The sequence below is a fragment of the Diabrotica undecimpunctata genome, chromosome 1, assembly GCF_040954645.1.
Source record: "Diabrotica undecimpunctata isolate CICGRU chromosome 1, icDiaUnde3, whole genome shotgun sequence".
Taxonomy (NCBI): domain Eukaryota; kingdom Metazoa; phylum Arthropoda; class Insecta; order Coleoptera; family Chrysomelidae; genus Diabrotica; species Diabrotica undecimpunctata.
Window position 1 is genome coordinate 81,028,091 of NC_092803.1, and position 12,539 is coordinate 81,040,629.

The window sequence follows — 12,539 nt, forward strand, 5'->3', positions numbered from 1 at the left end:
GAAGCAAAATATCGAAAATTGACTCTGTTTGTACAACATAATAGTAGACAGCACTTAAAATTTAAATTTTAGTAGTTTTTTAAAAAATGTGAACTTTTTGCATGTGCATCACTTCAAATCTGTATTTATTTCGATAGCCGAAATATAGGGCTGTCTTTATCTTAAATGTGACACACTGTATATATACACACACATATATTTATATATATACATATAAAAAAGGATAATGCGAGTGAATAATAAAAGTAAAAAGTAATGGCATGTTTATAAAAGTAAGTTTAGATTTTCATTCAAAATTTGTGCAAATTTTACTTCTTAATGTTTATAAACAATGAAGATATGATTTTTAAACAAATAATCTAACTTCGTTCCTATTGGTCATAGAAGGTTTTTTTTAAATGTGAGTTTTTTTACCAGCTATCCGATGGTTGTACGTACAAGTCTGTAGCTTGAAAAATATAAAAGTTATTACAATTGTTTACAATTAAAAAACATACCCCTTTTTCAAACGTTTACTTTGTAAATAATTTCGATGAAAAGCAATATGTATTTAATTTCTGAGATAGTTCAAGTCTTAAAAAATCGCATGAAATTTGTTAAATGTGTCTAGAATCATTAATAGAGCAAGTTCAATAGTTTAAATATTTAGCCTCAGGGATAAATAAATTAAATAACTTTTAAACTATTTGACCGATCGGGGGGAAATTTTGCCCAAATTTAAAAGACGGAAATTCCTCGATGTTCAAATGCATTAATAACATTTTATTTTGTTAATAAAAAATTAATAAAATTTACAAATTAGTGCAAAAAACTGCTTTTTTGTAAATATCTCCGTAAATTAATTATCAATTTTAATTTAAAAAACGGAAAAATAAAAATATTCTTGATATAAAAAAAGATATAAATATTGTTTATGTAAAATATAAGGGAAAAAACTTATAGACAAAAATGAAATTGTGACCATAAATTATTGTTTAAAAAAACGCAAGGTAAAAATACGAGTACTTTTTCATCTATTCCTCATCTAGTTACCCCCACCTATGTCTTAAAAGCTTCAGATATCTGCGAAAAATTTTTCGATCTTTTTTTTATCCAGACTGGGCTACCTTACAGCTTTTAGCTGTACTAGATACGACTTTATGGTTTCTCATGGTCTTTGGAGCGGCCAATTTGGCAATGCTTTTTGATTTTGTAGTCGGAATCGAACGCATCATTCGGCACTAAAGGCCGATACACTCACCTCTGAGTTACTTTGGCCACCTAGTGTTTTACATAATTGTTGTGGTAAAAATGTATATTATGTATATTAGTATTATTTTCAGTTGTTGGGAATTTTATTTTTCCCCATTATTTGATCCATTTTTCTTGGTTTTTCTATTTTATTAATATAAACTTGTATAGTATTTGTGCTTTATCTTTGCAATTTAATTGGAGTGATTTCTATTTAATCTTCATTTTTTATTTTGATTATTTTAAATTTACCCAGTTTGCATTTTAAATATTATTTTTTCTTTAATATCTTAATTGTTTTTCATTTTGACCTTTTTGAATTTTTTTCCTTTAACTTTCATGATTTTCGTAATTATTTTCTTTAATCCCCGTCAACTGCGTAGTTTATGACAGTGTAGCTATGTTTCTTAAAGATAAAATCAATATAAACGTCACAGTAACAAATTGTAATATTTTCCTTAACCTCCCGCAACGATCCGTTCTAAAAAAGATGACGAGAACACAGAAAATCCATCTACATATCTAATGTCCCAAGAGGCATTCCAGTTAGCTGTCTGTCGCCGGTTGTTTCCCAACCTCCCGTTTATCCTTAAAAATATACGGAACAAAAAATATGCCATCCACGTCCTTCAAAAGTAAACAGATATTTGCTTTTATGTCGGTGTAAAACAAATCGGGTAAATTATGCATGGGCTTATCGGGGGCGAATCGAGGGGTGTGCGTGGGGCATTTACATTCAGATAGGGTTTCCGGCAATCAGATAATGGGAGACATCTAGAGGGAAGTCGGGGCATACACATACGAGACAAAAAAGAATATTTGAAGTTGATATTCTCAAGTTTTACATTTAACCAAAATTATTTACGAAATAAGAGATGAAATAATTTTCCTTTTTATTTGTTTCATCGCTTACGTTGCATATTACTAAACAAAACAAGTAGTAGTGCCATTTGGATTTTTTTTTTTTTTTTTAATTTAAAATTAACGTGTCTCGACAGCTTATGGTCATTGACACGGGTACAGTAGTTTACAACATTACACATATTTTATATAGGTATAGGTACAAGAATTTAATATGAACATTTTTTTTTTTTTATAGAAAGGTTAGAAACAATAAAGCTTATCACTATGCACTGTTTATATTAGCTGAAATAAACTTGTTTCTTTTAAAAATCTAAGAACACTGTCAAAACGGTTTGGAACACTGAGAATGTCTTTTAGATTTCCTTTTAGGTTGTGCTTGTTTCTGGAAGAGTCATACTGGCAGCAGTCCACTATCACGTGTTTGATGGAAAGGACGTTATTACAGTAGTGGCATACTGGAGGGTTTTCTGATGCCATAAGGTATTCATGTGTGAGACGTGTATGCCCTATTCGTAGTCGGTGAATAACTGATTTTTCTTTCCTGTTCATAGAGGAGATATTGACGCGAGATAAGTTGGGCTGAACTTCATGCAGCTTAGTTTTTGTTTTACTCCACAGGTCCGCCCATGAGCTGAGGATTTTTTGTTTTACCAATATTTTAAGATCCGTATGGATTTGGATCTCTTGGAAGGCTATGTCAGAAGAACATGCTGCTTTAGCGGCTTGGTCTGCTTTTTCGTTTCCCAATATACCAACATGAGATGGAGTCCAGATCATTACGACTTTTATGTTAGCAGAATATAGTTGGTTACAGATAGTGTGGATTTCCTGGACTAGTGGGTTTTTCGAGAAAATGCATCTTATTGAATAAATCGAGGAAAGAGAATCAGTGCAAATGGCGATTTTTATGCTTTCATTTGAAGTAGGACGGATGGAAGTCTTTAATACTTGGAGTATTCCATATAATTCTGCGGTATAGATACTAAACTTTTAGGCAATCGCACAGAGCTTATTGTCGTCGTCAGTGTGGACACAGCAGAGCCACAACAGTCTTCATTCTTGGATGCATCGGTGTATAAAATTTCATCAAATTGTGTTAAGTTAAGGATGTTTTGGAAGGATTTTCTAAGGATTAAGTTTGGGGTTTCTGTTTTGTCGAATCTGCATAAATCAGTATTGAATATTGGAAGATTGTGCATCCATGGAGCTGTCTTGGAGGTATAAATAGAAGTAGTATTGGAGAGGTTGATGGAATCTAATAAAGGAGATAATATTTGTGGTAATGTGATAGACTGATTGGAAGCGTTTACTGGGGGAGGTTCTATGGGATTGATTAGATTTATTACCGGGTTACTTGGGTTTGCTGATATTCTTACAAAGTATGAAAGTAGAAGCTGCTGCCTTCTTAGATGGAGTGGTGGCTCTGAAGATTCAACGCACAGACTTTCGGCGGGGCTTGATTTGAAAACACCGAGGCATAGTCGTAGGGATGTATTTTGAATCGTGTTTAGAGACTTTAGTAGGGAGCTACTAGATGTCATATAAAGAATACTGCCATAATCTAGCTTAGAGCGAATTAACGCTCTATATATTTTAAGAAGAGATTCTTCGTCAGCTCCCCAAGAAAAGCTAGCAAGAGATTTAAGTAAATTGATTCTTTGGGTACAGTTTCCTTTAAGTTTCTGAATATGCTGTCTCCAGATAAGCTTTTTATCAAAGGTGATACCAAGAAGTGTCAAATAATTAACTGTTTGTAAACGAAGTCCGTTTAGAGTTATAGAGGGTGGATTAGGTCTATGCTTTTTGGTAAAGTGAATTACTTTGGATTTAGGAGCTGAAAACACAAATCCAGCACGCGTAGACCAGGTGCCTATTTTGTTTATTGTGTTTTGTAGCAAAGTGCTGGTGGTAGCTGTGACTCTGCCTCGGCAGTATAATATAATATCATCAGCATATATCGAGTACCTGACTGGTGGTTCTATATATGAGGAAAAGTCATTCATGCTAAGTAAAAATAAGGTAGTGCTTAAGACTGAGCCCTGAGGCAAACCGTTGTCCAAAGCGTGTGGTTTTGATATTTTTCCATTTGTTAATACTCTAAAATATCGACTTGTTAAAAATTTTTTTAAAAATAAATAAATGTTACCAGTTAAATTATATTCCGTTAATTTTCTTAGAATTAGAGGTCTTTGTACAGTGTCGAAGGCACTTTGGATATCTAAAGTTACTGCTATGACTTCGCTTCTATTCGAAAATGCATTAACAATGTCAGTATGTAGTGTGACCAGGTTATCCATTGTACTTCGATTTGATCTGAAACCTGTTTGGAATGGGTCAAGGATATTATTTCTTTCTAGATACCATAGTAAGCGTTTATTGACCATCTTTTCTAACAGTTTACATAGTGAACAAGTGAGAGAAATTGGTCTATATGATTTTAGAAGATTTGGAGATGAGTCATTCTTTTTAATAGGAATTGTAGTCGCTTGTCGCCATAACGTTGGGAACTGGTTTTGAGACCAGATCTTATTATACAACTCTAACAGTTTGAGATGTGTGTCTGGATGGAGATTTTTTAAGAATATTAATTTAAGTGCTTCTGAGACAGGGTCACAGCTGCCGTAAGCGTTCTTGATAAAGGCAATTATATTATCAGGAGGAACTGCAAAAGCTTCTGGGTTTTGTTTATAGGCTTCGTGTATTGCTTGCTTGGAGTCAGTGGATAGACTGGGGTCGAGAGAAGAACTACGTTTTCGTTTCTTTTTTGTGTTGGAGGTGCTAGGAGAACTAGGAACTGTTTGTTTGGGAGGAAACATAGTTTGTTCTGTTGCAGGGTTTTCCCCAGATTGAAGGGTCTTATCGCTTATAGATGATACAGATGAGCGTGGCCTTTTCTGTGAAAGATGAGAACTTAAACATAGTTTATCTGACTTTTCAGATATTGTATCATTTTCGCAATTCTCTGGGAAAGAAGACAAATAAAATAGATTTGTTTGGAAGGGAGATGATTCAGAGTGAGATGGAAATTGTGTATTCTGTTGCTGTGACGTTGATTCGTGGGGGGATTTGGGAGGACATGGGAAACAGTAGGATTTTCAGATGATAAGTTGTCAGATGAAGTATTGGGACAATTAGAAGCAACATGTCCCGACTGTTTGCATAAGAAACATTCCATTTTGTCCGTAGACAGAAAAATTCTATTATCATTGCCTTTAAAAGGAATTAACAAGGAGGTGTGAAGCTCAAAATTATCAGAGGGAGGAAAAATATATACTTGACGGCGGAAGCTAAGTATGTGGGAGTATTCATCACCTGGAATGCCCGCTTTAAGAAAGGACACGGGGGAGGCTATTTGGAAACCAAGACTTTTCACTGCATTTTCGGCCAGTTCATGGGGAATGTAAGGAGAGATGTTCGAAATTAATATTCTTTTTGTTGGGGAGACAAGTTTACGAATACTTAAAGTAAGGCGTCCGATTTGAACGGTTGGATGGGATTTCAGAAGTTGATCAACGAGATTTGAGTTCACTAGATATATGCAGATCCTATTGTTAGATATTCTGGATGCAAAGGAAATATTTTTTGGTCCGATGATGTCACCAATGGCTTTAACATAGTCTAGAAGTTTAAGGTTTTCTTCTGCGTGAAGAACTATCGCCTGTTCTTTTTTTGGAAAAGATGGTTTCGGTGTAGATTTTGCAGCGGTTACGTATGAAAGAGGTGTAGTTGCTGGAATGTTGTTTGTAGCAGTTTGAAGGGCCATTGTTAAGGTAGAAACTGTAGGAGTATTGTTTATATTTGTACTGTCCATGTAAATACAGACAGTAACCTCGTTTTATTTCTCTTCTTTAACTAATTTTGCTATCCAAATTTGTATTAAAATCCATTGAATTGGATGGCCAGCAAGAACCAGCAGACTGGAAAACCAGTCTCTGGTATGCACTTTGTATAAATTAAATATAATTTATATGATTTAATAATATAACAAAAGCAATACGTACAAAACTTGTCCAGAAATCACTTTTCGAAATTACACTATTAAATCTAAATTAAACACTAATTACTACCGATAAGGCAAACTGGATTTTAATTGTACTTGGCACACGTCGTACTCGTTCGAGTGCTAGAACAGGAAATGAACCATTTGGATTAATATAGTTAAAATGTGTAATTTTGTTTTGTTCGCAGTAATTGGCATGTAATTATCATTTTCATTTAACATATTGTATTATAGATAAATAAATTACTAAAAATATTGGCAAAAACATTTCATGATTCTCTTGTTTCGTACTCCCAGGATTAAAATTATAACGTTAAAAAAATTAATAATACCTTTCTTAATTTAGTGAACAACAGAAAAATATAAATAAAAACATTTTATGTATTGATGAGCATAATATCAACTAAAGTTGATATTATGAAGGATCAGGTGATCGTTCCAGATTCAACAAACACATGGCATAGGAAACACAGAAGAAGGCGAATGCTATGATTAAGCCTGCACAAAATGCATAAAACAATCAAAAAATCTTAAAAAAAAATAGAAATAGTGCCTCGGCAATATGGACCTGAAAATAAAAACTAAAGAGGGAGTCTAAAAAAAAGGTTATACATACATTAATCAATATGGATTGGTGACCCAATGTGACACATAGACACTGTAGAATAGTCTTTATTGCGTTATCGATGTATGAACAGTGCGTCCAATTAAGTCAACAGCATAACCATAAGGTAAGATTTTTTATTTTTAGTTATTAAAAGAGATTTATTATTTATAAAATGTTACGCATGTTCTAAAACCTAAAATAAAAATCGATTTTTTACTTCGGAAATCGCTCTCAAAATACAAAACAATAAATTAAACAAATTTTGTTTTTGGTTACTTAGTAGAAAATTATTTTAATAATTTAATTTTATCTAACTCATTCATATTGACAATCCAGTCATATATTATAAATTTGAAAGTAGAACAATTTAAAATGATATTGTCAATAATTTTAAGTTGCGTTTCTGGGACGACTTTATTGGAAGATATTTCATTCGATTATCTGAAATCAACTTTAACTTAAGAATACCTGCCAGAAAAATAATGTGCTCATGTTAATATGTGATTTGTCTTTAAGAAGACAACCATATGCAATTATGACAGTATGATTCTTTTATTAGTGATTTGGTAGTGAAAACTACTTTGACCTACACATGGGCTCAACAGGTACCTACTCAGTAGAGTGTGGGCGAAAGGTATCATTAAAAGTTTAATTGAAAGTTATACTAAATTGTTAATTTAATTGGGTGTGCAGTTGGGTAAGGAAACAAGAAGACATTAGCGTGTTCTCATTTAAACCAATGTAGTCTGTTTCGTTTCATAGTCATGAAAATTATCAGATGCTAGGCTAAAATTACAATATTAGTAAAAAACAATGCAGATATTAAAAATATTGCATTACTTGGTTTACAGAGAATGGAATGTTGAATCAAATAATTTTTTTCATTTCATAGTTATAAAAAATATGGAATAAATACGTCTTAAAAACTCCTCCCAGGATCAAAAACACAAAATCGAAATATTCGACACATATTCGAAAATATATAGATAGGATAGTTTAAAATTCTTGGTTGACTATTGTTATTTATTTTTATACTATTTTGGTTACTATAATTTTATAAAATCTACGAATAATTTATTTGATTCAACGTCATCGATTCATTTTCTGTAAAGTGGGTAATGCAGTATTTTTAACTTCATGTGATCATTAGATGTAGTCATATCCTAGAATGATTAAAATATCATGGGATCTATACGCATTTTAAACACAGAAATCTTCAATAGAATAGGACAAGGCGAAGGTGACTTGACTACGTTTATAAAAAATAGAAAACTTGAATATCTGGGGCACATAATAAGAGATAGCAGATACTGGATACTGCAGTTAATACTCAATGAAAAGATCGAGGACGAAATATTTATGACTCCGAAAACATCAATAAACGACTTGTTACATGCCGCGTAAGATCGAGATTAATATCGGCAAATAGTCATGGAAGCTACCCATGCCTGATTTGGGCACGCTACTTAAACAAGAAGAAATGAGGAAGAACAGTGGTATTATCAAAGTCCATACAATGACCTATGGAATGGTAGTGTTAAGCTAATACACAACGGTCTGGATGAATGTGTAAATCACTTTTATGAAGAGTGGTCCTAGACTTGAGTAGTTGAGATGTTTGACCAATTTACGACTTATTACATGAAGAACAGAGAATGCCGTAGATAATGTTACTAAGCTTATCTTTTTGTGTTTTCTCCTTATTTTTTAGAAAAAGTTGTTTATAATAAAAGCTAACCTGACCTGTAAGCCACATTGATTTTAAAACAATTATTATTGTTGCATGAAGTTAAATGTGTCGATAGCAATTAAAGTAAATTGTATACTCACTACGCTTAATCAAGCCATTAAGAGCGATGCTGGGAATATTTATATTCCACTATGCATCAACAATTTACCCATATAAATTACCATCATTCTTGTACTCATTGCGTCGAGTAAGGACGATAAATATACGAAAATGGTTGCGTTTCGATTTAATTTGAGTTTCTTACCACTCCCTAACACGTGTTTCTGGGTCTACCCGTCATCAGAGAGAGTTTGTAAGAAAACTCAAACCAAACCAAAACGCACCGACTACTCTGGCAATTATAGAAAAAATAATTACCAGAGTATGCTACTAGAGACATCTAGTGATGTAAGATGAAGTTAAATGTGTCGATAGCAATTAAAGTAAATTGTATACTCACGCTTAATCAAGCCATTAAGAGCGATGCTGGGAATATTTATATTCCACTATGCATCAACAATTTACCCATATAAAGAGCATCGCTCTTAATGGCTTGATTAAGCGTGAGTATACAATTACTTTAATTGCTATCGACACATTTAACTTCATCTTACATCACTAGATGTCTCTAGTAGCATACTCTGGTAATTATTTTTTCTATAATTGCCAGAGTAGTCGGTGCGTTTTGGTTTGGTTTGAGTTTTCTTACAAACTCTCTCTGATGACGGGTAGACCCAGAAACACGTGTTAGGGAGTGGTAAGAAACTCAAATTAAATCGAAACGCAACCATTTTCGTATATTAATATTGCTGTTTTTATGTTCTAAATTATTTAGTATCCTAGTCAACCCCAGATTCATATCTTTAATATAAGGTATTGAGAAATATATCAACAGTTGGTATCAACTTTAAATAAATATATCTCCAAATAAATATATTAGATCATATTTTATTTTCTTAAATCTTCATATTTTGACAAGTATATATAAAATGTTTAGACATATTATTGAGATACCCTATACATTACAGTACGAAATTTAATATTATATTGTCGTCGATTATATTTTAATCTGAACTCCACTATATCAGCCCTAATTATTCCAACAAGTTGTAGATAACATTTCAGTTTATCGAGACTGCTCGAATTACATTCAAAAAGGGCCATGTCTTTGAAGTTGTCAGGAAATCGGACCTCTTTATGTAATTGAACCTGCTAAATATACCTACAGTTCAAGTTCGTAATCCAAATCATTGGAATGTGTTAACTTCGGGTCAATGATCGTCAAAGAAGACCTCGTAGGTCATTCCGGATGCATGTCTCTGGGATGAAAGCGGGATATAGTGTCGAATGCGTGCCGTGAATGCATGGAAGGGTAGCAAAGCAAGGGATGGTGATGCTTTAGTCTGGTGGCAGTGATGACATTTTTTTTTTGATATCTTCTCAGATTTGAATAAAAGTTTAAAAGGAGAATTGCCAGAAAAGAGCATAATAATGGATCGTTTGAGTTACATATTATGTTAAAAAAGTTATCAAAACAAAAATTGTTTTGTGAATATTTATTTTTTTAATTAATTCATTGATATTTATAATAGAGAGACATATGGCATATATCCGATACTTTTGTATATGGAAGTAAAGGTATTTATACCACCCATATGTAAGCTTTTCGAAGCTTGTTTAGCATGGAGGCTCCTACTGGATCGGTTTTTCTATTCAAAATGCTGGAAAAGCTTTTGTATAGGTACATATGTAGGTGGATGAGAGATTCGACGGAAAATAAGAAAGTACTATTCACTGTGGGTAAAGCAACATCAAAGCAATAGCAGGTTGAGGCTGTTTACAAGGAAGAGTTCTGTTACCTTTACTTCAATCTTGCTAGTTTTAATAGATGATCTCAAAAATCTGTTCACAAAAGACTTTTGCTGTCTAGGATATGTTAAAGATACTGCAACAGGCGTCAGGGGCAAATTCGTCTAGATTGTATCTGGGAGAATGCAAGCAACTATAAATATAGTTGATAAATGGTGTAAACAAAAAATACTGATAGTCAATGCTCAAAAAAGAGGCACTACTTTATCGTGCTCGTTAAATGGTAATTATTGAAATAAATTTAAAAGTAATTAAGTATAAAAGTGAAAGTGATTTGTATACTGAATAATGGAATCGTGAGTAGATAAAATATACCTTTTTTATCTATTTGGATATAGATATTTAAGTAAATCATTGCAATTAGTTGTAGTAGAAGTATTATCCAATTTCCATGAACTGGTATCACAGCGAAAGCTGTAAAACAGCACCGGTTTTAGTCGGATTTTAAATCCATTTAAAATATGTCATCTTCCAGTCAGCTACCACAAAATGCATCATACTCAAAAGCAGTAAGTCAACCACGTAGTACATTAATCCCAAACAGAGATCAAGCTATTCTATTTAACACTCTAGAGAATTGTACAATTAAGGACTATCTTGAAGGATTGAGTCAGCATATAGTACCAAAAAATATAATTTTCTCATGCCGTATATCAAACGGTAGAATGCGCATATATTTATCATCTAAAAACCTACTAGATTAATTCATAGCAGAAACAAAGAAAATAATAGTAAATGGAAATATACTAGAAGCAAGAAGATTAATAACTCCATCAGTCCGCTTAATTCTGTCCAATGCATGTCCAAGCATTCCTTCTAACTTAATAATGGACGAATTAATAAAACTAGGTTTAAATCCTCTTTCAGACATATCATACCTATGGATAGGAGCAACCAATCCTGCCTTCAGTCATATTCTAAGCTTCCGAAGACAAATTTTCGTTTCACCTTTTCCAGACAACTTTTTACTACCTGAATCTTTTATTATCGAGTTGGAACAAACATCATACCGCATATTTATTGCCCAAAATAAAACATGTTTACTGCATCGACTGAGTCATCCTCTAATACCCAAAAACATAAATCAACCTCACCCGAAACAAGTCAACACTTACCTCCAAATAAAAATACACATATGAATTCTCACGAACCCCAGATAACTTCGAACAAAGCAACCGGAAAAAGAATCCTACAAGATGCAATCACGCCACCCGCTGGAGAAAACTTTGAAAAACCTAAGCTTCAATTAAAGAAAAAAACCAAAACTGATGACAAAAACTTAAGAGATAAGACACCATATCTCCAAACATTACTAGAACCAGTTAGAGGATATGTAGAAAGGGAAAAGCAATTGTTAAGCTTTGATCAAGTAGTGGATAGAGTTCGAAAATATACAAGGATCAAAAGATATAATCATCGTAACAAAATTGTACTCAGAAGACTCTCATGTAATTGTAAAGTTTCTAACGGAATTACATCCATGGTACATCGACAAAAAAATGAAAACCAAAAGTACCAAAATAATATGAGAACTTGGCAAACACATAGGTTTTCTCCCTGCAGTGAAAACTTCATTGTTGGAAGAAGATTCCGACTCATCGGTAAATAATTTCTCTAGAGAATAATTACATTCACTTCTCTGCTTCAATGGAACTGAAATGGGTTTTACACCCATTTTGAAAAACTAAAACATATTATCTCTGAAACATACCCATCTATTATCTGTCTACAGAAAACAAATTTCAAAAATTCAAACCATGCATTTAACTTTCGTAATTATTTATGTTTTTATAATAACAGATTAAACCAAAACATTGCCAGTGGAGGAGTAGCAATTTACGTGGATGAAAATTCATGAGCACACAGTTACCAGTGACTTCTAATAATATTGAATTAATAACTACCGCAATAAATACACCTCAAAAAATGTATATATTATGTAATATGCACCAAATCAAACCATTTTCCAAGAAGATTTAACAGCTATTTTGGAACAAATTCCTTCACCCAGAATTATCGTTGGAGATCTTAACTGCCACAATCCGATGTGGGGTTCCATAAAACTCAACCCGAAAGGACGAATTATAGAAGATATTATAACATCCCAAAATCTGAATCTACTTAACGACGGAAGACCAAACAGATTCAACGTACAAAATGGCACATCATCGGCAATTGATATTTCTCTGTGTTACCCAGTTCTGTCCACTACATAAATATGGGACGTTCTACTCTACTTA